This window comes from Poecile atricapillus, chromosome 8 (assembly GCF_030490865.1).
Source record: "Poecile atricapillus isolate bPoeAtr1 chromosome 8, bPoeAtr1.hap1, whole genome shotgun sequence".
NCBI lineage: Eukaryota > Metazoa > Chordata > Aves > Passeriformes > Paridae > Poecile > Poecile atricapillus.
This window is the reverse complement of record NC_081256.1, coordinates 21,128,256-21,152,487: the sequence shown is the minus strand read 5'-3', so window position 1 is coordinate 21,152,487 and position 24,232 is coordinate 21,128,256. Positions and strand designations below refer to the sequence as shown.

The 24,232-nt window shown below is 39.3% G+C and overlaps 1 protein-coding gene across 4 annotated transcripts in view; it reads right to left on the bottom strand.

The window, feature by feature from the left end:
- The window catches only part of TBL1XR1 (TBL1X/Y related 1), a 110,013-nt gene that overhangs the window by 26,799 nt on the left and 58,982 nt on the right, over positions 1-24,232 (bottom strand). For 2 of the 4 annotated variants that reach the window (XM_058843827.1, XM_058843828.1), the window contains exon 3: positions 12,432-12,499. The exons of the other annotated variants lie outside the window; for them this stretch is intronic. The gene's annotated coding sequence lies outside the window, so the exon portion shown is untranslated. The remainder of the gene's footprint in view (positions 1-12,431; positions 12,500-24,232) is intronic. 4 annotated transcript variants of the gene reach the window in all.

The following is a 24,232-nucleotide window of genomic DNA, read 5'->3' as shown; positions in this document are numbered from 1 at the left end:
AAATCATTATTCCACTCCACATGTTTGAGCTAGCTTTGTACTCCTTGTCCAGGTTCATGCCAAATGCTGGAGAACAGATGCCACCCGATATGGCTCCTGGCCTAATAGGTTTTTTGGGTGTTTAGGGGGTTTTTTTAGACAAACCTGAACTGGCAGAGAAAGTTTATACATCAGATTATTACTGGGTATCTCTCAATCATCATTTGATAATGTATACTGGAGTTACACTACAATTAGAGTTATTGTATCATCAAATAACAGCTTAAGAAAGTGATATTTCTGCAGTTGTAGGCAGGCTCTAACACATTCCCAATAGGTAGGATAACAGGAAAACCTGACAGGCTGCAGTGAATAATAATTCCCCAAAAACATACCAATCATTAGTGTGATACCAAATATGATATGTTAAAAGGAGCAGCTAATGCTCTGGGTAGCTCTGAAGAATGCTTAATGCTCAGACATAAACAGCCTGCTACATTTATCCATGGAAAACAGAAGTCTGGCTACAGAAACAATAAATCCCCTACAACAAAAATATTGCCATTAGAGCTTTTATTTTTTCCTCTTTTGCAAGAAATCCAGACAAATATTTTGCTAGCATATGTGCACATAGACATTTTATCAGTTGTTGCTTAAGAGTCTTTCTCATTTTTAATGGCCACAATAATTAAAAGAGCGAAGGGTGCTGTTTCAATCCAGCCACTCGGACCTGGCAAACTCCTGAATGTGTGAGCTTTCAGCAGGATTTCATTCAGATACCAAAGCCACCATAGGTTACAGAACTGGAGATTTAACCACAACACCATTCCTTGTGGCTGCTGTTCTACTAAAGCTTTCTCCAAATGCTCTTCTCTGAGACATGGTGCGTCCATCCCCAACGGCTGATGAAATTCCTAAGTTTATATCCAAAGAAGAGTTCTGCATACACCTTTAGAAATGCTTTATAAAGGAAAACTCATAAAATTAATTAATGGTTCCTTTATATCAAGCATGCAGTCTATGACTTGTTTTGTACATCCTTCTGTGTAAGAATATATTAAACACCAGTTTCAATCAAAATGAACATTCTGTCACACTCTAAAAAGACAAAAAAAGGGTTTACTTTCTTCCAAGTGTACTAGCTACTTGCTCTAAACACTCCCATCAGCTCTTTCACATCTTCACTTGAGCAATGGGGGCCAGTATTTTATCAGGCACAGTACAACTGAACCCTTAGTAAAGCTTTCCTACTATCTGGTGATCTGCAGTTAGGAATTTTACATTCTGAATTAAAAGAAAAATATTTTTTCAAATTAAATGCCCAAGTGTTCTCATTTTCTGCATTTTTACCTGTGCCTCCAAATTGCTATTAGCTAAATGCCCTTTTGTTTAAGATTTAATAATATGTCAGATGTGCACTTGCATAAAAATTATCTGTAATTCTATGTTATGAACCTTCTTACTGATTTCTCATATCATCAGGCTTTGCTAGTTTTCCTTCTAGTAATTTAAACCAAGAGATGCTTCTCATGTTCATTGTTTAACTCTATTGCTCTGCTTTTAACCTCAGGAATACAGCTTAATTTCTGAACACTGAAAAAAATAACTTTTCCTTTCCTCATGTGAATTGCCTTCCTTAGCTCAGGCGATAAATATTTGTATTCTGTACTTCAGCTTTAGTGACCTAATTTATGGCAACAGTCTCTGCCTCTCCATGCCAATCTGGGAGTATGAAGAATACAACATGACAAAGCCAGTCTGAAATCTTCAGAAGAAAAAGAATTACAACCCTGAAAGCGAAGAGAAGGAAAAAAATAAAAACCGAACAAAACCCACAACAAAACACAAAACCACCCAAAACCTTGGCTAAAAGTAAGTTACTGTCTGTCTACTTATCTGAAAAATGCAGCCCAGTCCTGAGTACAGTTACAAAATATGCTGCAGATAAAGCCCATTTGTTGATTTTGCCTAGAGCAAAGTAGTATTTAATTACTGAACTATGACTCTCCTCCCCAAAGTCATATGCTGTGTGACCCAGGAGGCAGGAATTCCGGATGTTACAGCACACACACAAGTGACAGCATACCCAGCATTGGATTTCCACGGCCATGGCTACAAAGCTGCAAACTTCTGTGCTTTCTAGAGTTGAAAATGCATCTTCCTGGACAGCTAAAGGACATCTTGCAGTGATTCTTGGCAGCCACATCTTGTAAATCCCTAAGCTGACCAAAGATAAAGGGATAGTTCTGGTATTGACACTTTATTCAACACTTTAGGTTCTTAATCCTTTTTTTTTTTTCATTATTACAATGCAACACCAGAAGAAATTATGTTTGGGGAAGATTTTTCTCTTTATTTCCTGTATCAGAGTAGTAAAGCCATATTGTTTATTAGTATTTTAAAGACTTTTCAGCTCTCTTGGTAAGCATGAAAGTAGAGACACAGATGGACTAAAGGATCTCCAGAGGTCCTTTCCAACGCCAATCATTCTGTGATTCTGTGACATCTCTTTAAAGGCACAACTCTCCTGCATGACAATTACAACCTTGTTGAAATGCAGCTAGTCCTGATACATCCTTCTGCAGATGCAAATATGTTCCTTTATAACTTAAAAGCCAAATTCAGCTGCTCAGAGTATGTAGTAAAACCTCCAGCAGTAAGTCCTGCATCATTTTTGATTACTTCATTAAAGCCACCCCTCCCTGACTCCCCACAAGATCCCAAGCCCAAACATCTTGTGTAGTGAAGGGTTTTTAATCACAGAGCTCAGGCTCCCTGATGGAGACAAACTGGGATTAAATTAAAACTGTCCAGACATAGCAGTTCAAAGGTTAAACCGCCTCTCTCTTTCAATACTTAAATAATTATCAGAACACACCAGGAAATATAGCTAAACATTATGAAATGCTCCTTGATCAACTGTCTAATCCAGACCAAAGGCATTTTCAGAAAGGAAGAACCTGTGGCTTGATGGGATGACCTTCAGGGTTAGACTGTCCTACCCACACACAAGCTGGACAGATGATTACGGCAGCAAAACTGGAAATGTGGCATTTGCAAAACTGATTAGGAAGTGACTGGTCCTGATGACCAGAATTAGCAGAATCACCTGAGGGAACACTAGTGTGGGTTTGGCCAGTATGGATTACTTCAAGATGACCTGCAAGGTCCAAATTCCAGGCTCTGTGTGCTAAATCTATCTCTGTAATGGAGAAGCAAGCACCAGACAAATACTTGGCATTCCTCCAGGGAGAGACATCTGTCCATCTGTCCCTCAAAAGGGAAAATCATCTTATTAGAGGGGCATCCCAGGATCAGTGCTAACATCAAACAAGCTCTGCAGCTTCCATTCTTAGGCCATTAGAAGGATGTCCCTTTAGACAGAGCTACAGTCCTTCAGGAATACCTAATTCCAATAAATAAAGACTTCTGTAATCAAATTTTTAGACCCTGTCTCAAGAAGGCTTTGTGAAATTGTTCAATGGCTTTACTAAGTGCTAAAATAGCTTCCTGCTAATGCTGCCTGGATCTAGACACAGAACAGCTGCTGGAATCAAGGCCAAGAAAGGTGAAAACTGGAAAAAGCCTTTTCTGCAAAATTGTTCAAAATCCTCTATATGCCTTTTTGGCATGCACCTGGTTTAAGTATGCAACTATATGGCTGCTGATCTCCTGTGCCGCATTAAAGCCTTTGCAAGAAATTAATTATGGATGAATGTGGGAGCACACCCATTAAACCTCGCTTGGATCAAACTGTGCAAAAAATTCTGAGAAAATAACAGATTGAGAAGAGCCCTTGAGTCAGTCAAAATGAGGCCTATCAAGGGTTTCTGCTGAGACTAAGGTAGGAAGGGGCAAGGTGCAAAAATGCTTTTTTATTTGTAAACACCACCCCTGAAAATACACACTGCTTCTGCAGTTCAATCTTTTTGGTCAAGAAATTGTAGAAATTAACAGTTAAATGGGGTTAAAAATCTCCATACCGTGCCAAGTTTCTGCTCTCACTTGATTTATTCTCATTTTCACTGCTAGAGAACCCACTAAATAATGTGGCCTGTAAGTCTGATCAGGAACATTCAATTTTTTCCAATATGTTCTTCCTGATGTTCCCACAATAGATCATTCAGGGCTCTAAGGGACTGTGTCAATTGAATTGAATGATGTGGTCGCCTGCTGCTACATAAATGCAAAAGCAAAGCTGAGGGGGTTTATTTTCAAAACAGGAGACATTGATCCTGTGACAATGTTCCATTACCCTGACTTTATTTCTATTAGAGACAGTGATTACATCTACATCAATTGCTTGAGCTGATGGATACTGGTGCACTAACAGTGACACAGTTTTCCACTAGGCTGCTGCTGGATGCTGATAGCTTACAAAACAAGAGTCATTCTCCAACTAATGCTACTTATTTCTCCACAGAAAACCTCTGGAGTTTGGGCAGACTTTTGCAATTAGTCAGTTCTCAGCTGTCTGTGGCTTTTTTTGGGGGGGGGGTTGTGTGTTCTGTAAATCTTATTGTGGAATGGTGATTAGTGACTGTATAGCCTGGCATGGATTCTATTTGTTATGATTAAAATATTTACATTGCTACCTGCTAGTAATAAAACAGCAGATGTAGTTCCCAGAAGCAGCTGTGGGAAGGTATTTCTGCACTCCTACAACAGCAGCCCTATCTTAACTGGGGATTTTTTCATATGGCTGTATGGGCTCCTCTTCCCTTTTCATGCAGTGTCACCCTTTTGCAGCCTCTGTCCAGTGCTCTTGCTATCTTTCCCAAGCTGGTGATTCATCTTCCAAGCTTTCATCTCTTGATCTGACATCCGATCTCAAGCCTGTGGTCACACATTTGGCCCGGTTTTCACCTCCTCACCAAGCACTGCCTACACATACTCTGCACTCCTAAGCCCATCTCTCTCCATCTCCTAAGCCATCTGCTCTCCAGAGCATTCATCTGTACCTCCTTGTCACTCCTTCTTCTATGTCCTTCTTTCATTACTTTTCCATTACAACACAAGTTGCTAACATTTTGCACAAATAAATTCTGCTGGTTGAAAAAAAATTAAAAAAAATAAAAAAAATTCATCATCAACAAGAGTGTTTTCTAGTCCATGTAAACCCCTGCTCATTTTATTTGTCCTTGTTTGTTTAGCCTGGTGCCCTGAGTCATGTTCTGAACAACCTGCAGGGGAAAGGCCTTTGTCTGACTCACTTCAGTGTATTTACCAGAATGGGTTTCCTCACTCTTGATAAGGAAGCTTTTTTAATGTTGCCATAACAACAAGAATTTGAGGTGATTTGGAGTGACAGCTGCTCAGAGTAACCAAGCCCAGCACTGCTCTGAGTTCCCAGCACCTGAGCAGGGGCACAAACTGGGAGCAGAGCGGGTCTGCCAGAGCCAACCAGCAGCTCCTCTCTGCCCCAGGCTGGTGCCCACAGCTCAGCACAGCGTGGCAGCTGGGCACCTCCTTCCTCAGGTCCATTTCATACTGCACATCTAGAATTTCTGCACAACCAGCAGCAAAATAAAAAGGCTCCAAATTGTGCTGTGTGGTGTGACTGGGGACCTGCAAGGCTGAGCCTGCAGGGATCCAAGCAGCCCTTGCCTGGCAGCTCTAAGAGCAGTGAATTCTGCTAGAGTCCAAGCTGGGAAACACTCACTGGTGGCCACTCTTGCCTGATGGTGTTGGAATAGGCTTTCTTTGCAAAACACCACATTTTGGGGTTTTATTAAGGTTGATATCACTTGGGTAACTACACTAAATTTCTGCAGGTCTTTGGAGACTGGTTTCTCTTTCCTAGTGAGCAACCAAATTAAAAACTAAAAACCAAACATGCATCAGTCTGAGCACAGACAGCTCCATGAACATGACCTTTTCTAACAAAGATCCATTCCCTCATTTACCCTGCCCCTCAGGTCTGAGCCTGAACACTCTCACCTCAGCTTTTTAAGCACCTACAAAGTTATTTTCAAGTGCAGGCATTATTTTCAGCATAAGAAGTTGACAGAAGTACGGCATAAATAATACTGACCTCGTAAATGGAGCAAGAGAAGCATTTCCTGGGGTGGAAGGATGCTCTGTGTGAGCATCTTTCCTGACCCCCTACATTGTTTTAGAAAAGATCAGGGATTATCAGGCACATTACAGCTTCAGCAGAGTTGAGGATATAAACATATGAAAAAGAGAGAGGCAGTAATGAGGTGCTCAGTGCACACAACAGGTCTTGAAGAGGCTTTGATCCATTCTAAACACAAATAAACCCAGCTTATTTCCCCATTGTTAAGCCTAGTCTTTTAAGCCTTTCCCATGAGAAAAGAAGTTTTGGAATTATGTACTCTGGCAGCATCTAGTTTGGGAATAACAAATATTTTTTCTGAAATTCCTTTGTGAGTGCATAAAAGCTGCCAATTCTTTTCCTGAGGCAGATGTCTTGTTGAACAGTAGCAGCTCTGAGTCCCAGGTTTCTGAAAAATTAAGGATGAAACATAAAACCCCTGTGAGGGAATACCATAATGGGGTGAAAAAAGGAAAAAAAAATCCAACCTAACAGCCCCACAGGACATAGAGAAGATCATTTAGTTACAATTTATTGAAATTTCAAGTCAAGAAAATATGAGCTGTTAACAAGGAAAGCTAATTTCCAGCTTTAGTGGCCATTAATCACAGAATCAGCTCAAGAGCACTACACTGGAACCTGCTACTTACTGAAGAGAAGGCAAGATTTCTTATCTATTTTTAAATTTGGGATGAAGAAGAGAGTGCCCTTTGGACAGTGAAAACAATCAGTCAGTCATACTAGCAATGCAGGGGTTTGTTGTGGATTATTTAACAAAAAAGCCTTGAATACCTCTGACTTCCTAGGACAAGGCCAGTATTACTCATGACTTGTGGATTAATGGCAAACAGGCAGACTGGCACTTGTGAACACTAATAGCAGAAATACCCTGCACTTTAAACAAGCTTTTCTCCATTTACCCAGATATTAAACATGCTAAAAATCTAATGCAGTTGGCCAGCAAATTTGGTATTGAAAATATAGGCTAACATTCATCATATTTAGTATTCAAACTTTTCCACAGCCATGAAACATATCCTAAAGCCTGGAATAAATTAAATGTAAACTGACAAGTTCTTCTAGCCCCAATGTGTTCACCTCAAGAGATTTAAAGACGTGTAACTCACAACTGACTGCAGCATTATGCATGAATGGAGTTCTAAAGAAAGCTTAACAAAGTTTACACTCAGATTAAAAACTCAGCTCTTTGCTTTGCCCAAGCATTTTCACATCCACCTCTGTTCACTAAAGCACCCTGAAGCCAGCCTGTGGGAATCGGCAGGTAAATAACCAATTATGAGTGCAGGATCTTTAAAAAAGCAAAACACACCCCCCACCACCACAAACACTTTTTGCAAAACCAAAAGTCATAGATAATGTGTTTCTGCAACTGGTCACATGAATGCAAAACCAGAATACGTGTGAATCTCCAAGAGCTATGTGTACTCCCACACTCCTGCACTATCCTTGCCCTACTGGTTGCTAATCTGCCAAAAAAGCCTCCTTTCCTCATACCACTCCACCAATGCCACCTACAACATCATCTTATTCTTAATTAAAGCCAAAAGCACCACCAGTATTAAAAAGTGCAAACCACAGCTGTGAGTCTTTAAGAAGCCATCTCAGAACTACAGCACATTTTTGTATAGGAATAATCAAACTGCAGTATCTGAGGACAAGTGACAGAAATCAGTTACCAGTGTGAACAATATCAGGTGTAAAAGGGCAGTACAAAACCATCTTCACCTAGGTTTTTAATAATTAAAGACTAATTAATGGGGGGGGGGGAAGTCAGATATTCCTCATTTTAAAAAAGATGTACCAATTAAAATGAATTTAACACTTAACATTTATTTTAGAAAAAGGGCCTATGAAGTGGATCAGAAGCCAACTGTATTCACTTTGGCACCTCAAGATTTGATTTCAGGTGAACTTTGAAGTTAGGCAGCTAAATTTTCCAGAAGCACCTAGATCACTTAGATGCCATATCAGAATTATTTCTAATGAAGAACAGGATGTGAAGTTCTTGCCTTTTGTGGCAACTTCCTACCAAGACCCATCAATCAAAAGCCATGAAAGAAACTGAGAAACAAACACTGTCTGACAAACATTATTTATGGTATTCAAAGGGGCAAAGCTCTTTTTATTTGTCAAACTTCAGCCAAATGTTACAGAAGGGGTTTAATAGCCATGATCTCAGCCCTGCTCCAGACACTGGGCACAGCCACTCGGGAACACGAGCGACTGCAGCTGCAGACAGCACTGATTCACTGTCCTAGGCAGTGACACAGCATCATCACTGTACTCATCCTATCTTCCACTTGCAACTGAAAATATCAGGAATGTCAGACCAATGTAAAAATTCCCATTTCTTCTTTCACTGCTCTGTATGCCAATCTGCAGTACTGGTGTGATCTATCACGAAGTAATGGAGGAATAAAGCAACAGCAATTCCAGCACGTCAGAGCTGCCAAGGCAGGCGGGAAGGAGGAGTGTGCTCCTGAGACAGCTCTGGAAAAAGTGGCCCAGAGGTGGGGTAGGGGTCGGTCATTAGGGCAGAGCACTGCTTTACTTTTCCAAAATGAAAGATTGAGCATTCCTGGGCCACCATTCTGCCCATCATGGTCCCTTCAGGGCTGTCACTGCCTCCTGCACAGGGCTTGGGGCAGCGTGGTGACAACCAAGGGACGAGAGGGGCGGCGCAGTGACCCTCGGCCCAGTCCCACTGTGAGACTGGACTGCACAACACGAGACCCTGGTGGGCACACAGCAGCTCTGACAAAAACACCTCACCTCCAGGAACTCTGCAACGAGGGACAGATTGTTTTTCCAAACCTGCAAGTATCTCTTCCCTTAATTTATACCATTTTCAGTTTCTGCTACAGGAACCACCCTCAATGCAGACGTTCCATCTCTGCATCTCTACGTTCTACTCTGTACCATACCTCAAATCTGACCGTGGAGGTTTTCATAAGCAAAACCTGTATTGTCTAGGTATTACTGCTGTGTATTTTGGCAGAGACATCTCCATCTATATTAGCTATACCCAAAGTTCAATAAGAAGTCGTATTGATTTTTCCCTTCAAGCATATATATATTTGATGAAAAACTCACTCATGTCTCCAAAAGTTGTCTAGGCATTAAGCTAATCCCCCTTCTGCCTTCAGTATCTGCTTTTTTTTTTATTCTCAAAATGAAGCTGTACCAAGGGTCTTTTGACAGAATATTAAGAATAGCATGTATGCTAAGGTGATATTCCCATAATACATGGAAAAGGCACGCAACACTGTCAGTGTCATCAGCTTCCTTGACCAGATTTTCCATACCCTGCAATTTTTTTTATTTATTTTTTTTTTTAACTGGGAACTGTTCCAATAACTGAATCATCAAGAGAAGATTTTTCTTTTACAGAAAGCCCTGAAAAATAAAAACAAGCCTCTTTCCTTGCCTGTAGAAATTGGAATATTTTGCCTAACTCAAATTATCCCACACTAAGGACAACTTTGAATAAATGCCAAGTTCTGATACTTCAGCAGTGCTTAAGTCTAAAGGCATATTTATACTACTGTAAAGGAAAAATTCCCAGAGATTGGATGATTGTGCCTGCCATAACACAGCCCCAGACGGCTCCTACACATTGCAAAGTCACCTGCATCTCTAGAAGTAATTGCATTGTTGATCTTAGAAGATTAAAGCAGCATACCAAATGTTCCCCTTGCTAATTTGGCACTCTACAGAAGGTCTAACTGGTAAAAGGAGACTGAACACACCTGTAGGAAGATATATAATGACATTCAAAAAATACATTTTAAAGTAGTTTAAATGAACACTATTTTACTTTTCTGTATAGCACATGGGATGTAAAAAAGCTATACTAAAGCAGCCTGTGGTATACAAAGTTTTTGTTTTGTGAAGGAATCATCCTCCCAAGCTGTATGCAAAAACTTGCCTGAGTGCCTATACCCACACATAAAACCCTTAAAATTGAAAGCTGTTGGCTTTGTGCAGTAGAAGCAGGGGAGTCTACTGAAGAAACTCTTATCAAATGGGCTGAAAGTCACAAGGGATCCAATTAAGATAACAAGTTCAAACCCAGGACATTTCCTCTTCTTTCTGACTGCTCAGGCCAACATCAGACATCTGTTCTCACTAATTTTTTAATTAATCCCCTTTGAAGCAAACTATTCAAAACCTGACAATACCTCATCTGTCCGATAAGGACCCCCCTCCAGCAAAGGTGCTATTTTGAATTAAAATGCTCCTCCACTGATGCAGTTGGAAGCACAACCATAGCTTTGTGTAGAAAAACCAGTTTTGCTGAGTCAAGCTAAAAACATTAGCAGAGATGGAAATGCACCCTGTCTTGTAACTGCAGGCCACTATTACACAGGCAGCTGCACTGAATGGTCTGTAGCTTGTCCCACAAGTGACCTCTACTCTGCTTTTTGCAGAATTAACCACAGTAACTACTTCTGCTAGATCAGAGTCAAACAAATTAGACAGGATGGCTTTTCACAGAAAGAAACTCACCATCTTTAGTTATCTTTATCTCGCCTCAAACAGATTCTATGCACATAAAATTCTGCTCACCCATTTCCAGTAATGGAAGCATTATTTGAAAATAAAGAGATGATAGAGAGAAAGAAGTCCATGACTTCTCCAGATTACATTAGACTTTAATAAGTACCGCACAAATTGCTCACAACATTTTGAAAAATTTTCAGTATTTCTCAGACTCCAAAGAGCTCCCATCATCTTTCTTTTCTTACAATATTTATAAAGCTATGATGTTTTTACTTTACAGAATTGCCATTTAACATTCTTGAGTGATGCTACTCAAACCTTCCCAAAGCTATTTCTCTCCTGTAAATCTGAAAGCCCATTTTCTGCCACTCCAAGACTTAGAAACTCTGAAGTAAGCCTACATGCATGAGTGGTGAATGCTGGAGGCTTTATGTACTTAAAGAGCTGCAAATCACACACACTGAGTAGTACCATGCCCAATTATTTTAGATAAACCAACCTAATGCAATGGCAGAAGGGAAAATGGCTTCAGTCTTTAATCACTCACAATTTCCAACATCTTTTGCTTCCTTCATTTATCAGTCCAGAGACTTCTCAAGCAAGGACATCCCTTCTCTCCACTCAGTATCTCCAACACATAAAGACCTTATTTGTTTCTTTGCTTGACCAGAAAATCCCATTGAGAAGTTCTTGTGGATCCCACCTTGTTTTTAGAAAGTACACATGGATACAGATCAATCCAGAAGAATATTTAAACATATTCTAGCCCCACTGTCTTCAACTGCTTAAGTGATGTGTTGGAGCACAGCCAGTACTACACTACTCTGCAAGGCTACAAAGAACATCAGCAATATCCTTCTCTGTCTTGTGGGGGTCTGCTTGCAAGGTAAGGTTTGTTAAAACAAATTCCCTCTGTCTTTAACTGCCCTTTAATGACCTAAGATAGCACACAAAGAGAGCCTGCCAAAAATGTAAAGCAATTGTGAATTAAAAAAACAACAACAACAACAGAAAAAAGTAGGGAGGTGCTGGGGAAAGAAAAGACATCTGCTACACCCACAAGACATTTGTTAAATTATGGTATATATTAAAAAGTCTACAGATACAAATGTGGTCTCACTTATCTCCTGCTGAAAGAACAAATGCTCACTTGTGTTCTTGCACAATACTTGAGTGTGGCTGCTGGTAGCCTGGTGCACAGCGAATTTTCCCTCTCTAAGAATAAGAATAGGCAATCTCATCTCCCTTGTAACTCCAGCCATGGAGAAGAAATAAGAAAACATATTTAAGGAAAGTTTCCAAAATCAAAATAAATGATACAGGGATTGTAGTTCTGTACATTTGAAGAAAACGACTGCAAAATCATGACTGTACATCACATTTAAGAAGACACTAATAACAGCACACAGTCTGGATATTTGCCCTCTGAACCACACACTTGTATTTTCCTCTAGGAAGACAAGATTTTAGCACTTGAAAAAAACATACTATAATCAAAATACTGTAATTTTAAACCCTTTTTAAAGAACTGATAAGCACTGAGGCAATTGTGACTCCACACTTCAAGGAGACAATACAGTTTTTACAATCTCTTTTGACAAAAGGTCTATTTATTAATATTTCCATACTGTGAATTGATGTGTTATATCATAACTCTCAACAAAATGAATACTGATTTACACATGAGACACTAACAGCTCCAAAAGGAGCTGTTAAAGACCATTGAATAAAAGAACACTTAATGTAAGGATTCAGTGAACTGCAGAAACTGATACCTAACAAATAGTGTAAATGCACGTAATTCTAAATTGTACCGAACTACAGTCCACTTTTATGACAAATAAATAGATAAATCATTGAGTGTCCTTACCAGAACTACTCTCTGAAACCCCACAAAATTGTGATGTGGCAGCAGTACAGCCCTTGGTATTACACCACCTGTAACACAAACCATATTATGATAGTTTCTATCAATATTTATTTTAAAGGATGAAAAAAGGATAAAAGCTATTTTTCTACCAGTCTTTTTACTGAAAGAATTAAAACAACATTCAGTTTCCTACTGATAACAATATATGCTTAGTTAAGAAGTTAAACAAACAAAAATTAGAGACCTTGATTATTTACATGGAATTTATTTAAAAAACAAATTACAATTCCAGTTTCAACTCTATCGTCTTCTCACTCTTTTAGCTGAAAACAAATCCCCACCACAAGCTCACTGGCTTCAAAGTAATTTCTGTTCTTTTTTTCTGTCCACATTGACAAAGGGGAACTTTATGAGACTCCAGAAAATGTTTACAAAGGGATAAGTATTGAAGCAATAGATATTGCAGTGTTAACCAATACATACTAAAATGATTCAATAGGAAGATAAAAAGTAGGAAACACAAGGCCATGATCAAACCATCGAGTGTTTTCAAAAGTGACCATTCAGGAGCTGAATTTCACACCAACAAATTATAAAGAGCGAATTATATGAAGAATCCTTAAAATACCCTCAAGAAGTTAATTTCTACAGGTGACTGTTAAAATTTAAACAGTCCCTAGGAACACATTACACACCTGCAATCAGAATAATTACTGATCCTGTATATGTGTCACATAGTGATTCCTACCACCAATATTCATTACAGATTAAATCATTAGAAAGTGATCTTATGTAAACTAAGGGATTAAGGAGAAGATTTGAAGGCAGAAGCACAGGAACACTGTCTAGGCACCACAAGAAAAGAATCCACATGTCAAATAAATGCTGTTTGAAGCAGGATGCACTCAATAGTAAAACCGCTAACTCTGCCCTCTGGAAGAGGACCTGGAAAAGAACAAACAGGTTTCTTAAGTACTAAACTCCAGCTACAAAGGCTCAAAAAATACATTACAAACAACACTAAAAGTTCCCAAGCACCTCCTTAATACGAGGATTAAAACCGAGAAGGCAACACATGCCTTAAACAGGACTTAGCATTTCAGATTTTCCATCGTCTTAAAAGCCACTGACCTCTAAGAAACCCTCTGCTATTTAGTCTGTTGCTAATCTCAGTAAGACTTGAAAATGTTCTTTTCTCTTTTGATTGGGGAACCACAAGGTATTTTGGTCAGGAATAATTTTCCATGTTTAAATTCCCAAGAGAATCAAGTAAACTTCTCCTCTTTCCCTCCTGAAAAACCTCCAACAGCCAAATGGACAATTAATCTCCAAAACCAAGATACCACCACACTGGACTGGAAAATATCCTGGTCCTCCCTGTAACACTGACAGTAGTTCACAAGAACTAAGTGAAAAGGTTCTGACCCTCCATTAATGTTATTTTAATTCTCTGCTAGGCTATTATGTACTGCTTTGATCATTTCTACAAACCTAACTGTATATGCCAACTGCATTGCTAAAATTTAATTTGGAAAAAAATAATCAGAAGTTTAAAAAGCTTATAAAATTTTAACTCCAAGTGCAAAAGGTCATTAAAAGGGGATGTTGATCCTGCTGGTTGAACAAACAAGACAGAGCAAGAGCAGTAAGTTTCAATTTTATGCTTTGAACCTTGTACACTTTATGTTTACATGAAGGATTTTTCATTCATTTGAAACAAACTCTGCTCAAGTAAATAACTGAAATTACCCCCAAAATGATGCCAAACAAGAGAAAGAACCTGGAGGCCCTACGGGAGAGTAGAGAACCAGCACACCCTCAACAGAAGCTGCTGTAAGAGGAATTCCTTTCCTCTCCACAGTTCCCCACAAAGCACACACAGAAAACACAAAACACCCTGAACATCAGAAATTCCCCACTGCTTTACCTCTCTACAACAGCAGAAACCTGTTCAGTTCCCTCAACCACAGCTGGAGAGGGCAGAGGGAACAGCAAGAATTAAATGCATGGCCTAACTTAACAGGGCTTTTAGGAATGACTAAGCAACAAAAGTCATTTTTTCACAGGGATCCTGCACGTCAGCTACTTCTGCAGGCACTTGCAGCTCATAACACAACCATCAGAGAATCCTCTAAATTATATTTTTAGCCTGTTCCAAATTAATAAATAAGAATAAAAAATCATTGCATGTGCTGCAGACACATTACTTAAAGACTGTATTTTTGTGGTTTTTAAAATGTATGTTAGTGATGTGAATAGAATTTGTGGAAAAAAACCCCTCACATACAGTGAAGGATGTAGGATAAAAACTTCACATTCAATTATATTTCTACCAAGTGATATGATGAAATGAAGCATACCTCAAGGTGCTCACCTCTAATCACAGGGCATAATTTCCCTTACTATACCTATTTTTCAACTGTGGATTGTTTCATAGTTACTAACTTAGTAATTTATTTTTCTTTCTTACAAGATGCTTATCTATGTGTATTTCAGAAATCTGAAGAGAATCAAAGCAAACCTACAGTATCATTACAGAAAAAAAAAGTTGAACGAGAGAGGAAGGAGTAAAGAATTTTTCCAGTCTTAGGGAGAAGACTGGAACAGAAAACACTGCAAAAATGTGCAGGGTTTTGAGAACCCAACATTTTACGTGACGCTAACAGGCAAGCTTAACAACTGTGTCTGTTACTAAAATGCTCACACTCCATAAGAATTTGTGCATCGTGAGCATGAAATCTTTCCCTCTTCAGCTTAAAATATCTATGCATTTAAAAACCATCTGCAAAAATAGACATATACTTCCCCACTGCAAAATTAATTAGAGAGCAGGAATTTCATCTCACTACCACCAACACATGTGATGATGCCACATGTAAACACATTGCACTTGTTTTGGCACTGGAGAGCAACAGAAATGGTAAATTTAAAAAGATTCTGTGAAAATGTCACTTTCTTGAAGAAGCTGATTAGTGTCAGAGAAGGTGGAGGATGGGCACCCAAGAAGGCCATGTGGGATTGATCTGCCACTAAATCCTGCTCCTTGATCAGCACAGTGTCCATTTACCCATTCCATTGGTGGGGCTTTTTTCCACAACATTTTTTGATTTTTCTTCTCTTCCATTTCTTTTAAATGAAATCCCTACTGCTGTTAGATTGGGACTTAAGTGTCAACTTTTAAATTAAAAAAAAGTAAAAATTACTCAAAATATTTTTTCAACAAACAAGTAATTTTTTTTTTTTTTTTTTAATGACTGACTAGGTTCTTGCTTGTTTTGATTTTAAATCATATGTAGTTAGGGAAAACAAGACAAAAAAGTAAATTATGTGGTCATAAAAATACTGATAGGCATTTTATAAATTTAATGTGACCCATCAGGGAGAGAGGAATTATCTACTTTTAGGAAGTATTGTTTACTTCTTTCTTCCCACTAGACCACCTGTTAATAATATTTGATGTTGTTTTCTTTCTGTGCTATGAGTATGACTATAAATGAGATATTTGATCTGTTCGCTACAACTTATTCCCTCTAATGCCTCTATTTCAAAGACCATCCAAGCAACAAATGACACCAGCCTCAAGGCAATGTCCCAAGTGAATGTGCATCTTTGCTTCTCTTCCCTATCCACTGTCATTTCCATAATTCATCTTCTTAACGATTTACGAAGTGCAGAGGATATTTTCAGAGCACATTGATGGTGCTCAAAAAGTCTTATAGCTGACTGACTGCCAAGGGCATGTGAAGGAAGCAAGAAGTATGTACAACTGTTTTGGAAACAAGATGCTGAAAAATTCTCATTTTTTTCTATTTGACAGATATTCTAATTCTTTGGCCTGACTGTAATGCACACAACTTGGTTTAAAGCATTTTCATTCTATAAGGATATGCTTACTGAAAAAACCAAACACGGGAATCATTTTTACAAAACCGGAAGGCAGAAGTATTTAATTTCTAAAGACTGCCTCCAATAGTACTGCTTCATGACTGGTGTTGCAAATACTACAGCCACTATTTTGCATACTCATTAAAAACGATGTCTGGAGCTTGCAGCTCTTTTTCCAAAAAAAACCCACCCTTCAGAATGTAAGCCACTCAAAAGCACTATAAAGCCAGTCATCATTCTCATTCCTGAAAATCCTCCATTTAACCATTTGGTAAATAAATATATTTTTCCTTTTTTTTTTTCCTTTTCTCCCTTGCCACTCCACACAATCTCTAGCAGCTTTATTTTGCCCCATCAACCCATATCACTGTCAGCACTCAGAGCAGAAGGCTGATCCGTACTTCGTGCCTGCCTCTGAATTCATGACCAGAGATTCACCCTCACCACGCACAGAAAACGAGCAGCCTTCATCTTTCCATTTACCCCCATTAAGTCAGTGCCATCATGTTCTCCCAGGAGAAAAGTGCAAGAGCTGAAACACCACGAGCGACAGCAGCCAAGGACACTCAGAAATAAGGTCTGCCCTTGCTGCTCTTGGACTGTGAAAAGGAAAGCTCCAAACTGCAGGGCAGTGACCATGTACTGCTGGAGTCCCAGCTCCTTTTGAACAGGTATCAGGTAGCTGGGATGGAGTACCTGTCTCAAACTGGGCTTTAATTTGCTTGGAAATGCACCTAAAAATAGTGGGACTTGGTCCTGAACAGGACCAAAAGCAGGCTGTATCATAATTATGTCATATCTAATTAAAGTCCGTATCACTAAAATAGAGACCTGCCAGCATAGATACAAATGTCACTTGGCAGCCACAGTGGTTCTCAAACCTGTAGCTGCAACACAGCTCAGGACAGAAAAGTGTAAAAAAGCTACTGATTGAATAGCCTGATTGCTAGAATGTAGTAGATTTTGCTTTGTTTTACAGTGTTGTAGTAACACCTTACTCCAGGGAACAACAGGTTCTTGGATTTCAGAGATCCAATTCAATTGATACACAGAGTTACCACATCCATGACTCTCGCACTCTGCCAGGAGACTTGAGGTAAATTCTTGGCTCAGGTTTATACTGAAAATAAGCAGGCAGCATTCATCTACCCACCATTTCTCCATAAATTACAATTAACCCCCCCAAATCTTAGCTTTAAAAGCATCATCCCAAAAGATTGTGACCATGTCTGTCAGCACTAACAGTAAAAAAGAAGGTGCCTGACAAAGCCTTAAATGTAGCTCTTGTAACCTGTCTCTCATCTACTCACAGAGAAAATCATCTTGGGACAGATGGATTCACAAAGTCAACTGAACAACTCAAACCAGACCTACACACGCCCGCGGTCCTGCTCTCTCGGTGGAGAAGATCTTGACAGGGAAAGAAGAGTCTATTTTTCTTCAATTTTGCAAGTGCTGCAGCTGTATATTGCTTAATAATTTAGTTTATTAAAGGCAACAACTGTCAAAACTATACAAACTCATTTGTCATGCAGCAATTTTATGTTATTGGAATCTTGTTATAATCCAACTAACGCACACGATCGCGTTCTAACCATGCCTATAATTGGGTTCTTGGCTCCACAGGCCTAAAGACAGTAATCCAAAACATCTTCCAATTACACTGAAAAATATGCATGTTTGTGGGAAGCTACATTACTTCATTTTCAGACTCAATGGGCCTTTAATAATATGGGGGGAGAGGGGGAGGGAGTTTGCAAAAGGACATTTATTTGTGGTGGAACTCAGAAAATTGTGTGCTCATGTAGGAAAACACAACCTCAAAACCTATAAACACCAAAGCAGCATGACCAAGATGCTTACAGAACACAAGACAAACTAAAACAAAACCAGTCCAAAATCCATTCAGATGGAAGACTGTATTCCACGTCTATACATCCAAACCAAACAAGGATTCCAGCCATTAAAAAAGTCCATACTTCAGAACTCATGTATGTGTGAGAATCACTCATCAACTTTACTTCCAACACATGAACTGCCTATTGCTCCTGCTCACAGCCCTTCACAGGGCAGATGTGAAGTTCCTTGAATTTATTGGTAGATCAGAAGCCGCTCAAGACACAAGAACTTAGCACAGGAACCATTACTTCATATTCCCAGTGTCTGACAGACACTTCTGGTGCACTACCAGGACCGACAGGTCATTTTTAAGTGTTGTGACTTGCTGTATTATTTGACAAACATGGTTTACAATTTTTAATACAAAAGGTTAGCAAGTAAATATTACAAGGGCAAGCAGGATTGCCCATGTGCAGATATGCTTTTTACAGAGGAGAAAACACCGAAGTTGACACAGAATCATTTATATTGAAAAAGACCTCTGAAATCATCAAGTCCAACCTACAACCTAACACCATGTCAACACTTGAGATACAAGAGAATTTTTTCAATTTTTTTTTAAGTATTAAGAGTTTTTTTAATTGCTAGAGAATAATGAAATGTCTATAAATCTTGGCAGACTAAGATTGCACCTTGTGATGGGTTCTCATGATTACATTAGAATCAACAGGACTATATTAAATACTGCCTGCAGTAAGCATATACATAAAGAAAAGATTTCCTGAGTCACAGGCAACTGAAAATAAAAACATGCACTGTCACACAAAAAGAGTCAGAAAAATATACAGGGACAAAACCTTCAAAACAACCCCCTGGCATTCACTTCCAACATGCCTCAAACTGACTCTGAAATCGGAGAAATCAAACTTCACGTGTCCCGCAGAATTTAAATGTGTGCCTCGTTTACCCCCACGCACGACCCTCAGCACCAGTGCACACCAGTGCATCACTGGTGTCAGCTCTGTCCTTTGAGCTGCACAAACACTGCCAGCTGCATTTCATCACTGGACAACAACCTCAAGCACTTCTGGAAATGGTCTGGATCCCAAGCCATGCCTGAAACACCAGCCTCCCCAGGTAAGATCCCCGCACCTGTGACTCAGGATTTCTGGGACTGCTTCTCTGCCCAGAGCTGCCCTCTGTACAGCAAAGTACGTAAGAACCAGGAAAAAGAAACACCAATACCACCCCCCCCAAAAAAACAAACAAACAAACAAACTAAAGCACTTTGAAATTGCAATCTCTGGTTATCTGCAAGAAAATGGAAGGATGGAGCTTGCTCCAAGGGATCTGTCTGTGCACAGCTGTTTGTTTCACAGCGATGACGCTGTGAACAATGCTGGAACACAGAGACACAGCTTTGGGGAGACCGAACACAGAAGAGCTCAGCACCTTTGGGAAGGCATGGAAGCTGAAAACCCCACACAAGGTTTCCTCCATCATCAATGCCATGCCCTGCAACAAGCAAACAGCTGCAACCCCTACCCACCCTCTGCAGAGCAGGGTATTTAAAGTCAGAGTGCTGTATCTGCTTGTTGTTATACATTTGCTGTTACTATGGGCTTTTCCTCACACCTGCAACAAATACTGAGAAGACCTTAAGTACCTTAATGAAGACCTTAATGAAGAAGATGCAGTGTGTGGTTGAAGGGAGCGTGGGTGCTTCCACTAACAGGTGAGTTCCACAGGTAACTGCAGCAGGGTTTTAATCCAATGACAGGAAACACTTTCTAGGACACAGCATAAACCTCCTAGGACAGTAGATAAATGAGTAATGCACTATCTAGAGATAGTGGGGAAACAATTTGTGTTCCCTGTCAGTTGAGCACTCATAGCAAAGTTATTCACACAGGAGAGATGAGATGTAAAGATGATGCACACAAAGTCCACAGCTAACAGTCAGGGCCCAGATATCACAGCACTGGCTCCATGGAGTTTGGTGGAATACATTTAAAAATGTTTGGATATTTGACAAAACAGATCTAAAAATATCAGGCATATACAAAGTACAATGAATCTCTCACATAGTCTTCCTGCCTTATTATCAATTCAGTTAAGAATTCATTAAAAGGACAAGTGTCACACCTGCTTATTAATTTACAGATGAACGTGAGTGTGAGAGAGAAGGCAGGAGATGGGGAATAGGTAGAAGAGACAAAACCCTGTGCTGAAGTTTGTCCCATCAGAGCAAACAAAAACACCACATCTCTTTGGTACAGTAACACACATGCTATGAGAAGCAACGAGCACTTGAATGCATGTTTTATTCTCATCCCAAAGGGCCAAGCTGCCTGTGACATGCTCCTTCTTATTTTATTCCTCTGCAGTTTTGTCTGTGAGCTACACACTTTCAATGGAAGCCTAAAAACTGCTGTGTATTTTACTTTAAACACAGGAAAACATACAGGAGTGATGCTGATTTAGGACTCACAAATGCAGGTGAGATGTAGACAATTCATCACTGGCTTTCCTCTTAGGCCTTGCTTCAAGAGGGAGACTTCCCTCGGTTGAAGTGCTATTACTTTGAAACTGTTATCCTCAAAAAGAGGGTTTGAAGAACATACCAACTTTGCTATCAAGCTTTTGATTGCAAAGCCTAAATGTTACCGAAGCAAAAGTTTCAGAATTAAACACATACGCAAAGAAGGATACACAGCAAAGATGAATAATATATGCCTATAAATAAGCAGAAAAATAGACTTAAAATAGCCACATAACTATTAATTAGTTATTAATATTAGATCACTGGTCTATTTCCTTTCAAATTAGCCACCCACTAGCAAAATGTCAATTGCAAAACAAGAGACTATATTTATAGTACAACCTACTTTGAGTTTTGAGCGACATGTCAGCCACTGCTCAATTACAATACTCCTATTGTGTGCCTTCCCAAATTAATACCTAACTTTCATTACAGGCAACTACACATACAAAAGCCATGCTGGATTTTAATAGTCCTTATCACGTCACATAAAATGGGGCAAACATTCTTCCATCTAGAAGTCTTGGCAAAAGAAAATAAAATAAAAAAAGTAGAGTTAAGTAATATCCTGGAATGAAGCTGGGTGGGACACTGGACACAGTGATGCTAGGAGGAGTGAGTGTCCAGGAGATGGTAATAAGAAATTCCTGGATCTGATTTTATGATTTCCCAGAGAAAGACTAGCTTTGATTGCTGGTACCACAAGCAGGGCACCTTGAGATGCAATACAAAGTACTACTCCATCTTTAGTCTAGATTTAAATGGAAGAGTAACCAAAAAAGTGGAAAAACCACAAACTCCTCTGGCAAAATTTGACTGCATTGGGGACTTTGGAAGAGGAGAGTTCCATTTTTCAAGAATATCACCTATTTCACTGAGAATTGCCCTGAAAACAGTTCTCCTCCCTTTATCTCTCCAGATGCCTGACACTATCTGCAGAAGAGCGGAAAAAAGAGCATCCTGCAGAGGATGCTCAGTGAAGAGGGAAAGCTGGCAGGAGAAACCCTGCCAACACACACTAAATTGCCTCAAGCCTTCTGCTGAGAGAAAAGCAGGACTCATTGTTTCAGATATGTCTGCCATGGAGAGAAAACAGAAATGGAGACAGAATTACATAGAAACAGCTCTTGAAACAAACGTAAGACTAGGGAACACCAAGAGGCGACCTGTATTCATGTTTCAGTGGATAATAACCCATTTCTACAGTTGTACAGAAGAATAATTTGCAATACTCAGGAATGTTGGAAAGACAGACTTGAAGAGAAACACAGAAATCACTGCTGCTCAGCTTTTCTCTTGGTATAAAATCACATCACTTCCCATCAGCTTGCAGGAGCACACTCCTAATAATGCCATTTACAGAACTTCCTTCTACAGCTAGCTCTTTGAATCTTGAAAAAAATAAAAAAATTCATCCTCCTAGCTTTAAGATTTACACAAAACCAGGAGGCCTGTGCCAGCTGTATAATTTCTCATGTATTTATGCATACCAAAGTACTTGCACAAAGAAATCAATTGTAGCTGTAACTAATATTGCACGTTGCCAATTCACCTTTAAATCCAAGGGGAGTGAAGAGAATCCTGAGTTTTTAAGATCATCATTTGCTGTCTGGGAACAGGATTGTCTATGGTTTTCCATTTCCTAAATTTTCTTTTTATCCTAAAATTCACTCTAACACTATTAAATTGACTATTAAAAAACTAGAAGAAAACAATCAAGAAAAGGAAACAAAATCTGCAAGAAAACAAACAGAAAGCTAGCTGGGATCCAAAGCCACTTTCATCATGTGGGCTATTTTTATATCCATTGTACACTTTAGTTTTTCTAATAACTGCCAGACTTGTAAGCAAAAAAGCTGCAAGATACTCAGAAAGAAGGTAAGAAAAAAGACATGAATGTGGTTTCCCCTGACAGGTTTTTTTCTTTATATATACTAAAAATACTTAAACATTAAGGAGATCATTTTAAAATGGGATTAGAGTGGGCTTGACCAGCTAAGTAAAAGTTTCTATTATCAGGAAATTTTATTCAAGCAACAGCTGTAGGAATCCACGTGTCTTACAGTTATGAATAAAAACTGGAGCCCAGCAATCAATAAGCAATCAGTAAGTTTGGCCTCTGTAGCTGTAACACCACAACCACCCTCACACCACCTGCTTTATATAAAACCAGCACCAAGTCAAGACCTAGTTCATATCTTCTGATTTTTCTCCTATTCCAAATTATTTTACTTGCTACACCCATATTAAAACTTGCAAACACTATCAGCAGTAGGAAAACATTATTTTCTTTTATTTATTTAATTATTGGGGTTTTTTTGTTAGTTACACTTACCCTAGGCAAAACTGGCTTTACAGAGGGAAGGACATTTAACATTACTTTTTATGGTTTCATTTAATCATTAATAGAAATAGGGGTAGAATTTAGAGGTTTGGGTATGTCATGGAGATGAAGAAAAGTGGTTTTCTAGTAAGTTCTGCCTCATACAGATCACCCAAAAAATCCACACCAAAAGTTTCTTCAAATCACAGGGGGAAAAAAAAATAATCAAGCAAACAATGGACACTTTACCAGCTTTTGCTGACAGATGAACATCCGTTTGTAAATAGTGTATTTTCTGACTGCTATTACATATCCCATGGGTTCTGTGACACTGCTGAGGGATATGAATTTCCACCAAACCACAGACTCCACAGTCAGCCTAAGGTGGGTCTCCTGGTAAGGAGAGTCTCCCTCCAAGATGCCCCAGAAGCTGCCTTTCCGCTGAATTTAACCTAATTAATTGAAATTATTGTCACTGACTATCCCGTTATATAACCACAGGAACAATAAATCCTTTGCCATCATGCTCTTCACCTGAACTGCAGCTGAGAAAAGAGCAAAATCCACTGACCCTGTGTGCCACAGCAAGAAAAGCAGACAGGGTTATTCATGAACACAGCCTCTGGATAACGCCAGGCAAACACGGGTACGGGGCATGGAAGGCAGTCAGAGGCACAAGGATGAGGCAGCACTGTCAACTATCTTGGACTTGAACTTCAGCTCCTTAATCTGCTAGAAAAACTACTCAAAATATACCGAAAATGTTGTTTTCTGCCTCAGGTCATGCGAACTGGTCTGTCTGTTCAGCATAGCAACACTCAGATGAGAAGAGGCTCACTGTAGATATGCCACAAGATACAGCATTGAAAAACAGAAATAGCTCATTTTGTCATGAAGAAAACTGAGAGCACTTGCAGGCAGTTAAAGGTTTGTAGGGCTTCTTAGGCCTGTTGTACTTTAGGTTTATACATATAAACTCTAATTTTAGAAATGCTTTGAAAAGTTAATAGCAGATCCATTTTTGTTCCCTTTTATATTGAGAAGGAAACTGTTTAAGCATTAACTACCCTTGACAATGCAATTAAAACCTGACCCATTTTCTGGACACAAAAGACCTGCATTTTCCACAGCACAGCCATATGTAACCAAATTCATCTCTATTTACCCTGTCCCTCAATTCCATTTGTAATTCTGAAATCTGAGAAAAAAAAC